Genomic DNA, 14063 nt, shown 5'->3' with positions numbered 1-14063 from the left:
CTTCGATAATAGTAAATAGGTTTTTATTATAAATTAAATAGTTTTAACGTACCTCCTTTAGTTTTTTAAAAAGAATACTACTAAATATAGCTTTCCGTCGTTATTTTATTAGCTTAATTATTTATAGATTATATAGTTTAATATATTAGCTTCGACCTCGAATAGTCGATTAAAGTTTAGTAAATTAGATATTAAATACTTTGAAATAACCTCTTTCAGCTTTTGAAAGGCTTACTTTTCTTTTTACCTTTATTAAAACTTTACGTTTTCTTTAACTAAGTAATTAAATAACTTTATCATACATACGTAGCTCTAAATAAATATCCGATAAAAGTTTATAAACTTTAACAATTCCTCAATATATATTTATAACTATAGTATAGGTAATCTTTAATTACTATAATTTTTCTAAATTCTATACAAACCTCACTTAATAATATTAAATATTTTAAATATATAATTTTCTATACGTAAAACTCGCTTTTTTATTTACTAATTAAAAATCCGGCTCTGTATAGTATATTAAATTTTTTTATATATATTATTTATATTCCTTTAAAATATATAAATAAATTGGAACGTTATCGAGATTATATAATATTATTTTACTAATGTATTGCCGGATTATAGAGTTAAAAGAGAAATTAAAATATTACGGGCGTATTAATGAACCCGAATGATATTATAAAGTACTCGAAATAATTATAAGGTATATAAAATACTATTTTTTATTTATTCCTTTCTTTTATCCGTATATAAACCTACCCGATAAATATATTTAAATACATAAAGTACTATACTTTAATGAAATAACTTTATAATTTAAATATTCATAACAGCGGGTAATTATTTTTTACCGTTTCGTTTTTTAATGAACGATAATCAATATATAGTCGTAAGCTACCGTTTTTTTAGTATAAAGAATACGGAGTATCCTACTAGCGATATAGATTTTTTAATATATATTTTTTTAAAATTCTCGTTGAAATATTTCTATAGTTTATTACTCTATTTACCGTTAGTATAATAAATTTCAAATAACCGTAACTTAGTTTTTTTTTTTAATTTAATTTCGTAGTCCTACGGTCCTCGATCTAAACATCCATTTAATTACTTAGCCGTAAAACTAAATATCCTTAATATTTTACCGGTACTATTCTTTTTTTACCTTTCTCTATATTATTATAGTAAATAGATTTATTAACCTCCGATATCTCTATTAACGTTTTTAATTTTACTTTTTTAATTTTACTATCTATATCGAAAAGTATATTATTACTTTTTAAACTCCTTACGGTAATACTATGGAGGATACTTATTTTATACTCTACTCTATATATACTTTTAATCTCTAATCGTTAATTAAATACTCTTGAAGCTCTTTTAATTATAAATAATTACTATCCTTCTAATTGATATCTAAATTATAGTTTTTATATTATAATTACTTTAAGATTATATTTTTGGAAGCTCTTATATCTATAATATTAAATATAATTAATATTACTTTTCTTTCGACTATAATGATTAAAGGTAGTATCTCTCTAGAAACCCTTTACGTCGGAAATAGTCCTTATATAATAGTTTATTCCTTCTTTTTTTATAGTATTGTAGTTTAATATATAAACTATAGCGAAATTAAGTTTATTTCTATATCCCCGTCTATTAATATTACTATTTAAATTTTCTTTTAATACGCTATAGCCTAAAGGCGTTTATCTTTCTTACTTCCTTTTTATATAGTAGCGACTTCGTTAATAAATATTAAGTCGTTATCCTATACTTCGCTTTATACTAATACTTTCGAAAATACCGTTCGTAGTCCGTTAAAGGTTATTAATTTCCGCGAAGGGCCGCGAGTCGCTTTTTAAGCGGTTGTATTATTTTAAAGCGTTCTTTTACTCCGCATTATTTAATAATATAAAGTTTTTTAATTATTTTCGCTTATGTTCCTTTTATTTTCTATCTTTTACTTTCTTTATACTTCATTAAACATATTATTAATAGTATCTTTATTATTTATCCGATACTTTAATCTCCGTATCCTAATAATATTATTTAACTTTCTATTATAAATATAGCGTATATTTGAAGGTTAAGTACTACTATAGTACTATTTTTAGCTCCGAGACTTCACTATTAACCGTATATTTACTATTTATATACTCGAGGTAATATATTTTTTATTTCGGCGTAAATTAAGTTACTTATAATTTATTTTTTAATTAAATTACTTTTCCTTTTTTCTATAATAAATAATTATTTAACTTTTTATTAACTTTTCCCTATTTTACTATCGTTTTCCTAATTAATTATAGTTTACTTTCCTTACCCTCCTTACGTACCGGCTAAAAACTATATAGTAACTTACTTTAATAGTACTTTATATATCCGTATATAATATACTAAAACTAAGGTACCCTCCGATATTCCGAATACCTAGGATAAAGTTATACTATTTTTCCTTTATAAACTATATACTATATAAGCGTAAATATATTTTTTAGTAATTTCGCGATTTTAATACTAACGACTTTCTTATTCTTTTCTTATTCTTTTAACTTTTATATTCGAACTTTTTAAACTATATTTATATAATAATAATTTTCAATTTACCGTATTAGTTCTTTAATACTATTTACCTAGTAGGCCCTTTCTATTACGTAGGATTATCGTCCTTAATAACCTCCGTAATACTTTTTATAGTAACTCGTATTAGTTATTCCTATAATATTTATATTTGAAAATCTCTTTTTTATGTTTTACCTTTAGCTTTTTTATTACCTTCCGTAATTCCTAGAACTTTATTTTTTCTTATTTAATATATTCATAAGACTTTTCTTCGAAGCTTATAACTTTATTTTATTAATACCCGATAACTACGATCTTGATAATCTTTAGTTTTCGATATAGTAATTACTACGATTTTTTTCTCTTTCCGAATTATTTAAGTGCCCTATAATCCTTTTTAAAGTATTTTACTTTACCGTAATTAAAATAATTAAAGTTATTTTTACTTTAACTCTAGCTTTACGGCTTTTATTACTAAATAGTATTAACTTTTATAGGTCTTACCTAAATAGTCCCTAAAATATAAGTTTTATAAGGTCGTCTCTTTATTTTTTATTAAGGTATATATATATATATACTTTTACGCTCCCTACGGTACTAATATTATTAATCGTCGATACGAACCGCTCTTACGATATACTTATCAATAATCTCCGGCCGCTTTAATTAATATAGCTATCTTTAACTTTTTCCTTAAGCCCGTTATAAAAAAATTATATTAATTCGTTATCGTTAATGACGCTTCAAAACATTTTTATTTTAAATATCGTAATATAATTATTAATAAATCGAGTCTATTTAAAGTTAGTTAATCGTTTTTAGGTTCGTTTATCCTCGTCGTACTTTCTAAATACTTCCGTAATTTTCTTTTCTAAAACCTTTATATAATTTAAAATACTTTTTAATAACGTCCTCTCTTTAATTATACTTATTATTAGAGTAGTTTCCTAAAATCAGTTCGAACTAAACAAATACTTTATCCTTAAGCCTAAATATAGTATATATAACTTTAGATTTTTTATCCGGGAACCAAAAAGGATAGTACCGAAAGTATACTTTAAATTAAAAATCTCTCTAGCTCTTTTTTTATACCTCCGTAGCGATAAAATATCTCGAGCTTAATATACTTTTCTTCCTTATATAAAATTTTAATTTTTAAGTAAAGTATAATGTCTTTTATATAAAGGTATCGTAGAAAAGATATAATTTATCTTTAAGCTTTTAAATGAAAATAAAAAACTAATCGATAATAGGTTAGGTTAAAGTCTCTGAAGTACTAATTTTTTAGCTATAGCGTTAATTTAATACCTTTAATTTATCCGTAATAGAGTTAAAGTAAGTATATAATATATAACGAACCTCTCTATATAGAACCTCTAAAAGAAATATAGGTTAATGGTAACTTCTAATAATTAGTTCGGTATAACTAAACAGTGCATAATAAAATATCTTAAGATAAATATAAGATACCGTAAATATAATTTATATTGCATACTACGGAACTCTCTATCTATGCCAGCCAGTTCCTCCGTATACATAGACCCTATACCAAGCCTGGCACTATCCTGGATCGATAGACTCGACTATCGATCCTCGATCCCAATGATCCTGTTCTGATTGGTCCTTGCTCCAGTACTAATGGTTAGTCCGTGGTGCGCCCCGCGCCCCACCAAGTGTCAAGCCGTGACACTAGCATGGACTGATAAAGAAAGGACCGAGAACTGTCTACAAATGAACGGTCTACGGTTCTTAGTTCTATATACAGGGATGTCACGGTTCTGAAGAGCGGGGTCGCCAGGACTAGTGGGACTCGAGCGACCGATAAGTGGGGCCTATGGGACAGAGAATAACACGGGCCAGGAGATCTAGGATTTGGGAGATAGATCCGTGGATGTAGAGGCTGTAAGCTAGATCTAGGAGATTTAGGGATTAAATGATAGAGCTAGGTACGGAGGTACTTAGAAGATTTGAGGTCTCTATATATGGGGAGGAATTAGTTAGTATAAATAGTTCCGTGATATATAATTTAAATTATCATCGTTAATACTTAAACTCTTCTAATTAAAATAAACTACTTATAATATATCATTAGCTATATCGAATTAGGATTATTTAAAAATACTTTTAATTAATATCCCTTTTAATGGTTTTAGATAGGGGTAAGGTATTTCTTTACTATTATAGACGGACCTAAAAACATTTAAATAGAAACGTTTTGCTTAGTTTAGGTAATGAAAGAGTTTCTATTAATATTAAAGTTTTATTTTTTATTATAAAATAGATTATTCAGCGTTTTTAAAAATTAAGGATAAAGCTTGATAAATTGGGGAATAGATTATTATTATATCGATTATACCTAGGCTAACACCGAAACTCCTAGTACCGGAGTACTATAGAGGAAAAAGATAGAGCTTAAAGGGGTTTAATTTAATTTAGAATCTATTTTCATCAGTATCTAAATTAATTTTATTAATTAAAAAAAAACTATTTTCAGCGGTTATTGAACATAAAATACAACTATCACGAAACTTAAATTTATTTTAATAATCATTATAAAGTAAAGCCGGAAAATTAAAAAAGTCTTATTATAAAATATTTCGAAAGCTATCATATTGTCGAAACTAAGCTTAAGGAGTTATTTAGAAAGTATAATAAAGTAAGGCGTGTGTAAAAGAGGTTCGTAAACCTTTGTTAAACGCGTTTAAGAATTAATTATATAACTTTACTTAAGATTAATAGCCTATATAGTACTATTACTAATACACTTAAGATTAATAAATATCGATATTATTGAGTAATAAAAGTTATAAAGCCGAAGCTAAAGTAAGTATAACTTTAAGTATTTTAATTATAATAAAGTGAAATACTATAAAAAGGATTATAGGGTATTTAAATGATTCGGATAGAGAAAGGAAATTATATTAATTACTATATCGAAAGGACCGAGGATTATAAAGGTCGTAAATATCGGGTATTCATAAAATAAAGCGGTAAACTTTAAAGAAAACTTTAACTATTACACGAAATAAAAAGAAGTAAAGTTCTAGGAACAACGAGAAATAATGAAAAGTTAAAGCTAAAGTACGAAAAAAGAAATCCTCAACTATAAATATAAAAGGAGTAATTAATATAAATTATTATAGAAATTACTATAGAAATTATTAAAATTAATAACTTTATATAATAAAAAAACTTGTCCGGTAAATAATAGTGCAAAAATAGTATGGTAAATATAAAATTACTATTTTAACGGAAACATTATAGTTTATAACGCTTGTATGTAACGGCTAGGAAAAATACTAAAAGGGTAAGAAGGTCGTTAATATTAGGATCGTAAAGAGGCCAAAGGATACATTTATATTTATGTAATGTATAGCCTATGAATAAAATATAATATAACTTTATTTTAAATAGCTAAAGTACTAAAAGGTACCTTAATTCTAATATATTATATAGAAATATATAGAATATTACTGAAGTAAATTGTTATATAGTTATTAGCCGATATTTGAGGTAAGTAAAGAAAATAAATTATAATTATTTAAAAAGATAATAGTAAAATACGGAAGAGCTTAAAAAGAACTAAACGATTAGTTCCTATAAAAGTTTTCAAACACGGTCAAACTAGAGAATAGGCTTTAGGTATAACAAATTCGATTTAAGGTATATAAAATATTGCTTTAAATATATAGATTACATAAATATAAATCATAATAGAGTTTTTAGAAAAAAAACGTATTAAATAAGACTTAGGTATAAACAACGTATTATAATTTTTAAAAAAGGTTAAGCGATATTATTGAATAAAAGTTTTAAGTAAATAATTAAAAAAAAACTATTATTAAATAGAGATATGAAAAAATAAACATTGGAAACGTAAAAAACTGAAAATAGAAGGAAGCTAAGTAAGAATGATTAAAAGATTTGATATTATTAAATAATCCGGAGTAAAAAAATACGTTTAAACGATACAACCGTTTAAGAAACGAGTTACGGCTTTTCGCGGGAACTAATAACTTTTAACGGGCTATAAAGAGTAATTTCGGAAGGATCGGCGTAAGGTAAAAGCAAAGGACAATAATTCAATATTCGTTAATAAAATCGCTACTGTATAAGGAGGAGGTTAAAAAAACTAAATACCTTAGAATTATAATATACTAAAAAGATATTTAAGCGGAAATATTGATAGATAGAGGTACAAAATAAATTAATTATATTATAGCTCGTATATTTAATTATTATATTTTTAAAGAAAAAGAGAAAATAGATTATTACTTAAGGATCATCTTTAACGTAAAAAGTTTAAACAGAATAAATTTTTTTAAATATTATAGTTAAAGGAAGGATAAGATTCATTAGATTTGATATTGTAAATATAAGACTCTCAAACAATATAATTATAAAGGAATTATAATATAAATATTATACTTTAGATATCAATTAGAGGGATAGTAATTACTTACGACTAATTTTCTTAAAAAATATTTGATTAATAATAGAAAATTAGAAATATAAATAAAGTAACGTATAAAATAAGTATCTTTTATAGTATTACTATAAGGAGTTGAAAAAGTAATAATATATTTTATCGATGTAAGCGGTAAAATGGAAAAAAAAAGTCAACGACGTGAGTAGAAATTTCGGAGGCTAATAAGTACGTTTACTATAATAACGTAAAGAAAAGAGAGAAAAATGCGGTACTGGTAGAATATTGAGGAGAGTTAGTTCTTACGGTTAAGTATTTAGAAGGATTTTTGAAGCGAAGACCGTAGGACTATAAAATTAAGATAAAACTAGTAAATAAATTATAGTTATTTAAAGTTTACTATATTAATAATAAATATAAGACTTATGGAAATGCTTAAATAAATACTTATAAAAGGAATATATTAAGCGATTTATATTACTAATAAAATACCCTCTTTTTTTTATATAGAAAAACAATAATAGCTTATAATTATATACAGATTAACGTTACTTAAATGTCGAGACGGTCAAAATAATTATTTATTAGTATTAATACTTAAGTTAAAAAGTTAACGGATTAAAGCACGATATTTAATATATATAAATATACCTATTAAATATTATTGTATATAGACTAATGTAACGAACCCCTATCCAGAACCTCTAAAAGGGATATCGGTTAAAGGCACTTCTGAATAATCCTAGTTCGGTGCAGCTAAATAGTATATAATAAAATATCTCGATGTAAATACTAAATACTATGAATATAATTTGAATTATATATTACGGAACTGTTTATCTACGCCAGCCAGTTCCTCCGTATATATAGTCCTCGCGCTAAGCCTGGCACCGTTCTGGATCGATTGATTTGACCCTCGATCCTATCGATACTGTTACCTCTGGAGTTAGCTCTTTTGGATCGATCCTCGATCCCTCTGATCCAGTCCTGATTGGTCCTTGCTTATATATTAACGATTGGTCTGTAGTGCGCTCTTCGCCCTACTAGGTGTTAAGCCGTAACACGACGCTCCCCCTCCTAGGCCGAAGTCCCGTCGGCTTAGCCTACTCTCTTACGTTTACTAATATTTATAAGTTCTCTTCTTTTTCCCCTATTTCCCTATACTCTATAATGTCTAACCGTATAAGTAAGGCGCGACCCGGTATTAAACCTCTATATTCGAAGATAGCGGATTGCGACGAGCTATTTACTTTAGTGCTACGATTTATTATTATTATAAAGCGTGCCTATTCCTTTTGCGAGAAACGTAGTTTCTCTTATAAGATCTCTCCCTTCGTTTCCGAGCGTTACGCTACCTATATATAGTATAACTAGTTTCTTTATAACGTTCGTGGATTATCCGTCTAATAGCTCCGTAAGGTTATTATTTAATATAATTAGATAGAGACGGAGATAGTAGAGGCTAAGTCCTAGCGCGCTACCCTGAATTAGAAAATTAACCGTTTACGCTTATAGAAACGAATGTAGTTTAAGCGAATAGCTGCGGCCGTCTCCCGTGGCCTTAATAGTGTGGAAAAGCTAGAGCGTATTAAGTAAGAGGAAGCCGCGCTAGCTGTATAATCTGCTTTACTGCCTGGCGACGCTCCCCCACCTCCTCCGGCCCCCGCCTTCCCGGATCTCCGGAGCCGTTTCCCGGCGGAGTCTTCTGCCCCTATCCCGCTTAACTTCTCTTTTCTAGATCCTACCTTAGGCTTCGACTAGCCGCTTAACTTTTCCTTAGATCCGGGCGTAGCCGGTCCTTCCTTCTTAGCCGTATTAGATACTATTAATAATACGCCTTCTACTTTCTAAGGTGCCTAAGGCGCGTAGTATTACTTATATTTAGTCCCTTTTATATTTTCTAACCTCGTAGTATAGTATATAGTACGTCGACTATTATATCGAAGGCGCAGGTTCGATTCCTATCGAGGTTTTAGCTCCGTCTTATAGTATTTAGCTATAGGCCGAGGCCGAATCTTTTTTACTTATTTAGGTTTTAGTCGGTCCGGATATCGTTAGTAGAATTCTTTTTATTTATTTAGGTAGTTAAGGTATGCCTATAGTTCCCACGAGTTATTTATAACTAGATATCTTAATTAACTAACTAAATACTTTAATTAGCTTTTATTAAACTGTAAATTTAGTATCTCTTTTATATCGTACTTTTTTTCTTCGTCCTCCGCTACTACCTATATATTAGCCTTTTTTACGTATAGTATAGGTTCTAAAAGTAAGATATAAAAGGTATATAACCGTAAACGTATTGTACTAGGTAGTTCTAATTCGAATGCCGTTTCCGATATCTTCCTTTTAACTTTAAATAGTTTTACTCTCCTGTAGTTTAGCTTTTTATTAGGTCTTTTAATACGTAAATTACGTATAAAAAGGAATACTATATTTCCCCTTTTAAAGCGAGGTCCCTCGAGCCTTTTAATATTATAATATTTCTATATCCTTTCTTTTATAAACTTTAGTTTTTACTTAAGCTTACCGTAAAATATATATATTTTATTTACCTTAACCTTAGCTTTAGGTACCTTAATCGTAGGTCCCTACCGTAGGTCTACTTTGTAGCCGAAATTCGCGAAGAACGGTATAGCTTTAGTCGTCTTAATTAACGATATATTATATATTAGTTATACCGTAGGTAATAGTTTAATTTAATCGTCTTACTTAAAATTAATATAATTTTATAAATATTATTTTACGATCTGGTTAAGCCGTTCCGTTTAACCGTTCGTTTAAGGGTAATAGGCCGAAGATACTTTATTTACTACCCTTAGCCTCGTTATTAACGCTTTTTAAAACTTCGATACGAACTTAGTATCGCGGTCCGTAATAAATTCCTTTAACTATATATATATTACTATAATATACCGTAATACTATATCCGCTAATTATTTTACCGATTAGGTCTCCTTATAAGGCAGGAAGTATACTTATTTAGTAAGCCTATCGACTACCGTTAATATACTATCGTACTTAACGCCGGTTACCGTATCCTTAAACTTTAATAATTTAATAATAAAGTTTATTGTAACTAAACTCTATAGCCGTTTTACTATTAATAATAACTTTAGAAATCTATAAAGCTTATACCTCGTAACCTTCGTTCTTTCGTACGTATAGTATAATTAAATAGCTTCTTTAACGTCGTCCTTAATCCTTAGCTAGTTAAAGTACTATTTAATTTTTTTTATAGTTTTAGCGATACTTATATATTTTCCGAACTTCGATACGTAAATCTCTATTATTAATACTATCTTATTACCTAGCTTTACGTACGCTCGATTCCTATACTATAGTCTTCCCTAATTATCTTTCTAGATACCCTATAGCTCTAGCTCTTCCTATTAGTATTACTTTATAATATCGTTACTTAACTTCCTTTAATACTTACTAAAAGTAGCTTTCTTACGATATATTATATAATACTCTATTTACGGCTATAGTAGATACTTAAAAGTACTATCCGGCGCCTCTTTAAATAATAATAGTAATTCCCTAGGTATATCCTTATAGTGGTCGGCTCGTCGGCTAAGTGCGTCTATCCTAGCGTTTTCCGAGCCCTTTTTATAATTAATCTAGAAATTAAATTCCGAGAGAAACTTTAATTATCGTATTTACCGTACGTTAAGGACCTTTATAGTAATAAAGTATTATAGATTTTTATAATCCGTATAAACCTATATTTCGTATTTAGTACCGCTAAAGTATAACCTCTACTCCTCGAATACTTCGATAATAGTAAGTAGTTCCTTATTGTAGATCGGGTAGTTTTAACGTACTCCCTTAAGCTTCTTTAAAAAGAAGGCTACCGGATATAGTTTACCGTCGTCGTCTCGCTACCCTAATTATCTACCGATCGTATAGTTTAATATATTTACTTTAACTTTAAATAGTCGACTAAGGTTTAACAATTTAAATACCGGGTCCTTTAAAATAGCCTTTTTTAACTCTTAGAAGGCTTACTCCTCTTCTTACCTCCACCGAAATTCCACGTCCTTCTTAATTAAATAATTAAGTAACTTCGTAATACTTACGTAGCCCTAAATAAATATCCAATAAAAATTTATAAACCCTAAGAATTTCCTAACGTATATTTATAATTGCGGCATAAGCCAGTCCTTAATTACCGTAATTTTCCTTAGTTCCATACGTACCTTACTTAGCGATATTAGATATCCTAAATATACTATCTTTTATACGTAAAACTTACTCTTCTCTTTATTAATTAAAAGTCTAGCTCCGTATAGCGCGTCGAATATCTTTCGTATATACTATTTATACTTCTCTAAAGTACGTAAGTAAATAAGAATATCGTCGAGATAGTATACTACTATTTTATCGAGGTACTTCCGTATTATATAATTAACAAGAGATTAAAACGTTACGGGCGTATTAGTTAACTTAAATAGTATTACGAGATACTCGAAATAACTATAGGGTATACGAAACGCTATTTTTTATTCGTCTCCTTCTTTAATCCGTATATAGGCGTACCCGATAGGCATATTTAAATATATAAAGTATCGCGCCCCTACTAATTAACTCTATAACTTAGATATTAACGGTAGCGGGTAATTATTTTTTATCGTTTCGTTATTTAATTAACGATAATCTATATATAGTCGTAAGCTACCGTCTTTCTTCGGTATAAAGAATATAAGATATTTTATTAATAATATAGACTTCCTAATATACCCTCTCTTTAGATTCTTATTTAAGTATTTCCGTAGCTCCTTACTTTATTTATCGTTAATGTAATAGACTTTAAATAGCTATAACTTAGCTCCTTCTTTTAACTTAATTTCGTAGTTCTACGGTCCTCGCTCTAGAAGCCCCTCTAAATACTTAGCCGTAAAGGCTAGGTGTCCTTAATATTCTACCGGTATTACCTTTTTTTTACCTTTCTCTACGTTATTATAGTAGGCGTACTTATTAACCTCCGATATCTCTATTAACGTCGTTAACCCTATTTCTTCGATCTTACCGCCTATATCGATAGAATATACTATTACTTCCTATACTCCTTACGGTAATACCGTAGAGGGTACTTATCCTATACTTTACTCCGTACGTACTTTTAATTTTCTATCGTTAGTTAGATACTTTTAAGGCTCTTTTAGTCGTAAGTAGCTACTATCCCTCCAATCGATATTTAAGTTATAGTTTTTATACTATAGTTACTTTAAAATTATATCCTTTAAGGGTCCTATATTTATAATATTAAATATAATTAATATTATTTTTCCTTCGACTATAATATTTAAGGGTAGTATTTCCCTATAAACTTTTTATATAGGAAATAGTCCTTATATAACGATCTATTCCTTCTTTTTCTTCTATAGTATACGGGCCTAATACACGAACTATAGCGAAATTAAGTTCGTTTTTATATTACTATTTACTAATATTACTACTTAGAGATCTCTCTATCGTATAATAACTTAGAGGCGTTTATCTTTCTTACTTTTTCCCTATACGGTAGCGACCTCGTTAACGAGCGCCGGGTCGTTATCCTATACCTTCGCTTTACGCTAATACTTTTGAAAATACCGTTCGTAATCTATTAGAGGTTAACGGCCCCCGCGAAGGGCCGCGAATTGTTTTTTAAACGGTTATATCGTTTAAAAGCGTCCTTTTGCTCCGGGTTAACTAATAATATAAAGTTTTTTAACTATATTCGCCTAGCTTCTTCCTATCTTCCGTCTTTAGTATTTACTTATATTTACGTTCGATAGCGGTTCTTTTATTTAGTTTTAGGCGTCTTAGCTTAATAATATCACTTAACTTTCTTTCGCAGATATATAGCGTAGTCTGGGCTTTAGTACTATCCTAATATTACTTCCTCCTACAAACGTATACTATCGTCTATGTTTTAACCGTTTACGTATTCGACGTAGTACTTCGTATACCTTAGTGCGATCTATATTACTTAAAGGCTATCCTTTAGTTTAACTAGGTCCTAAACCTTCTATAAAATATAGTCGTTTAAGTCCTCCTATTAGGCTTTTTCCTACCGGGTTATAATCTTTTTAACTAGTTATAGCTTGCCCTCCTTATTTACCTTACGTACCGGCTAGTAGCCGTATAGCGATTTACTTTAGTAATACTTTATATATTTATATATAATATACTAGAACTAAGGTACTCTCCGATACTCCGGATATTTAGGATAAAGCTATACCGTATCTCCCTTATAAGGTATATACTATATAGGTATTAATATATCTCTTAATAACTTTACGATCTCGATATTAATAACTTTCTTACCTTTCCAATACTTTTTTTAGTTTTTATATAAAAGTTTTATAGGCTATAATATATTTTATAAAATAGTAATTCCGTACTTACTATATTATTTCTTTAGTATCGTTTATTTAATAGGTCCTTACGCGAGACCTTTGTCTTTAGTGACCTCCGTAGTAACTTCCGTAGTAATTTATACTATTTAATTCCGTAAAGCCTATATTTAAAGATTTCTTTCCTTATACTCCGCCTTTAACCTTTTTAGTATTTCCTTTACTTTTTAAAACTTTATATTTTCCTATCTAACGTACTAATTAAAGTTTTTTTCGGAGTTTACCGCTTCGCCTTATTAATACCCGATAGCTATTACCTCTATAACCCTCGGTCCTTTCGATATAGTAATTAATACGATTTTCTTTTTCTATCCGAGCCGTTTAGGTACCCTATAGTTCTTCTTAAAGTATCTTACTTTACCGTAGTTAAAATACTTAAAGTTATTTCTGCCCTAGCCTCGGCCTTACGGCCTTTACTACTATATAGCATCGACGTCTATCGGTCCCGAGTATATAGTGCCGGAGTAGCTAATACTAAAGTATCTTTACTTACGCCTATCGTTAGAGCAATTACCGTTAAAGTATCCCCTATAGCTATTACCGTAACTACCCCTGCCGTTACCTCCTTTCTTCTCTATACGATACTCGAACTACCGATCGTCGATCCGTATAGCTATAGCGATATATTTATTAATAGTATCGGGCCTTATTTCCTTATATAA

General features: G+C 28.8%; 1 non-coding gene across 1 annotated transcript; it reads right to left on the bottom strand.

The window, feature by feature from the left end:
- Positions 1-8899: 8899 nt before the first annotated feature.
- Positions 8900-8970, bottom strand: QC763_0014960. Its single transcript has one exon. It is a non-coding gene; the product is annotated as a tRNA-Asn (tRNA).
- Positions 8971-14063: the final 5093 nt, after the last annotated feature.

This window comes from Podospora pseudopauciseta, chromosome 1 (genome assembly GCF_035222475.1).
Source record: "Podospora pseudopauciseta strain CBS 411.78 chromosome 1, whole genome shotgun sequence".
In the NCBI taxonomy this organism is placed as follows: Eukaryota; Fungi; Ascomycota; class Sordariomycetes; order Sordariales; family Podosporaceae; genus Podospora; species Podospora pseudopauciseta.
The sequence above is the reverse complement of the archived record's forward strand: the minus strand, read 5'-3'. Positions and strand labels throughout refer to the sequence as shown.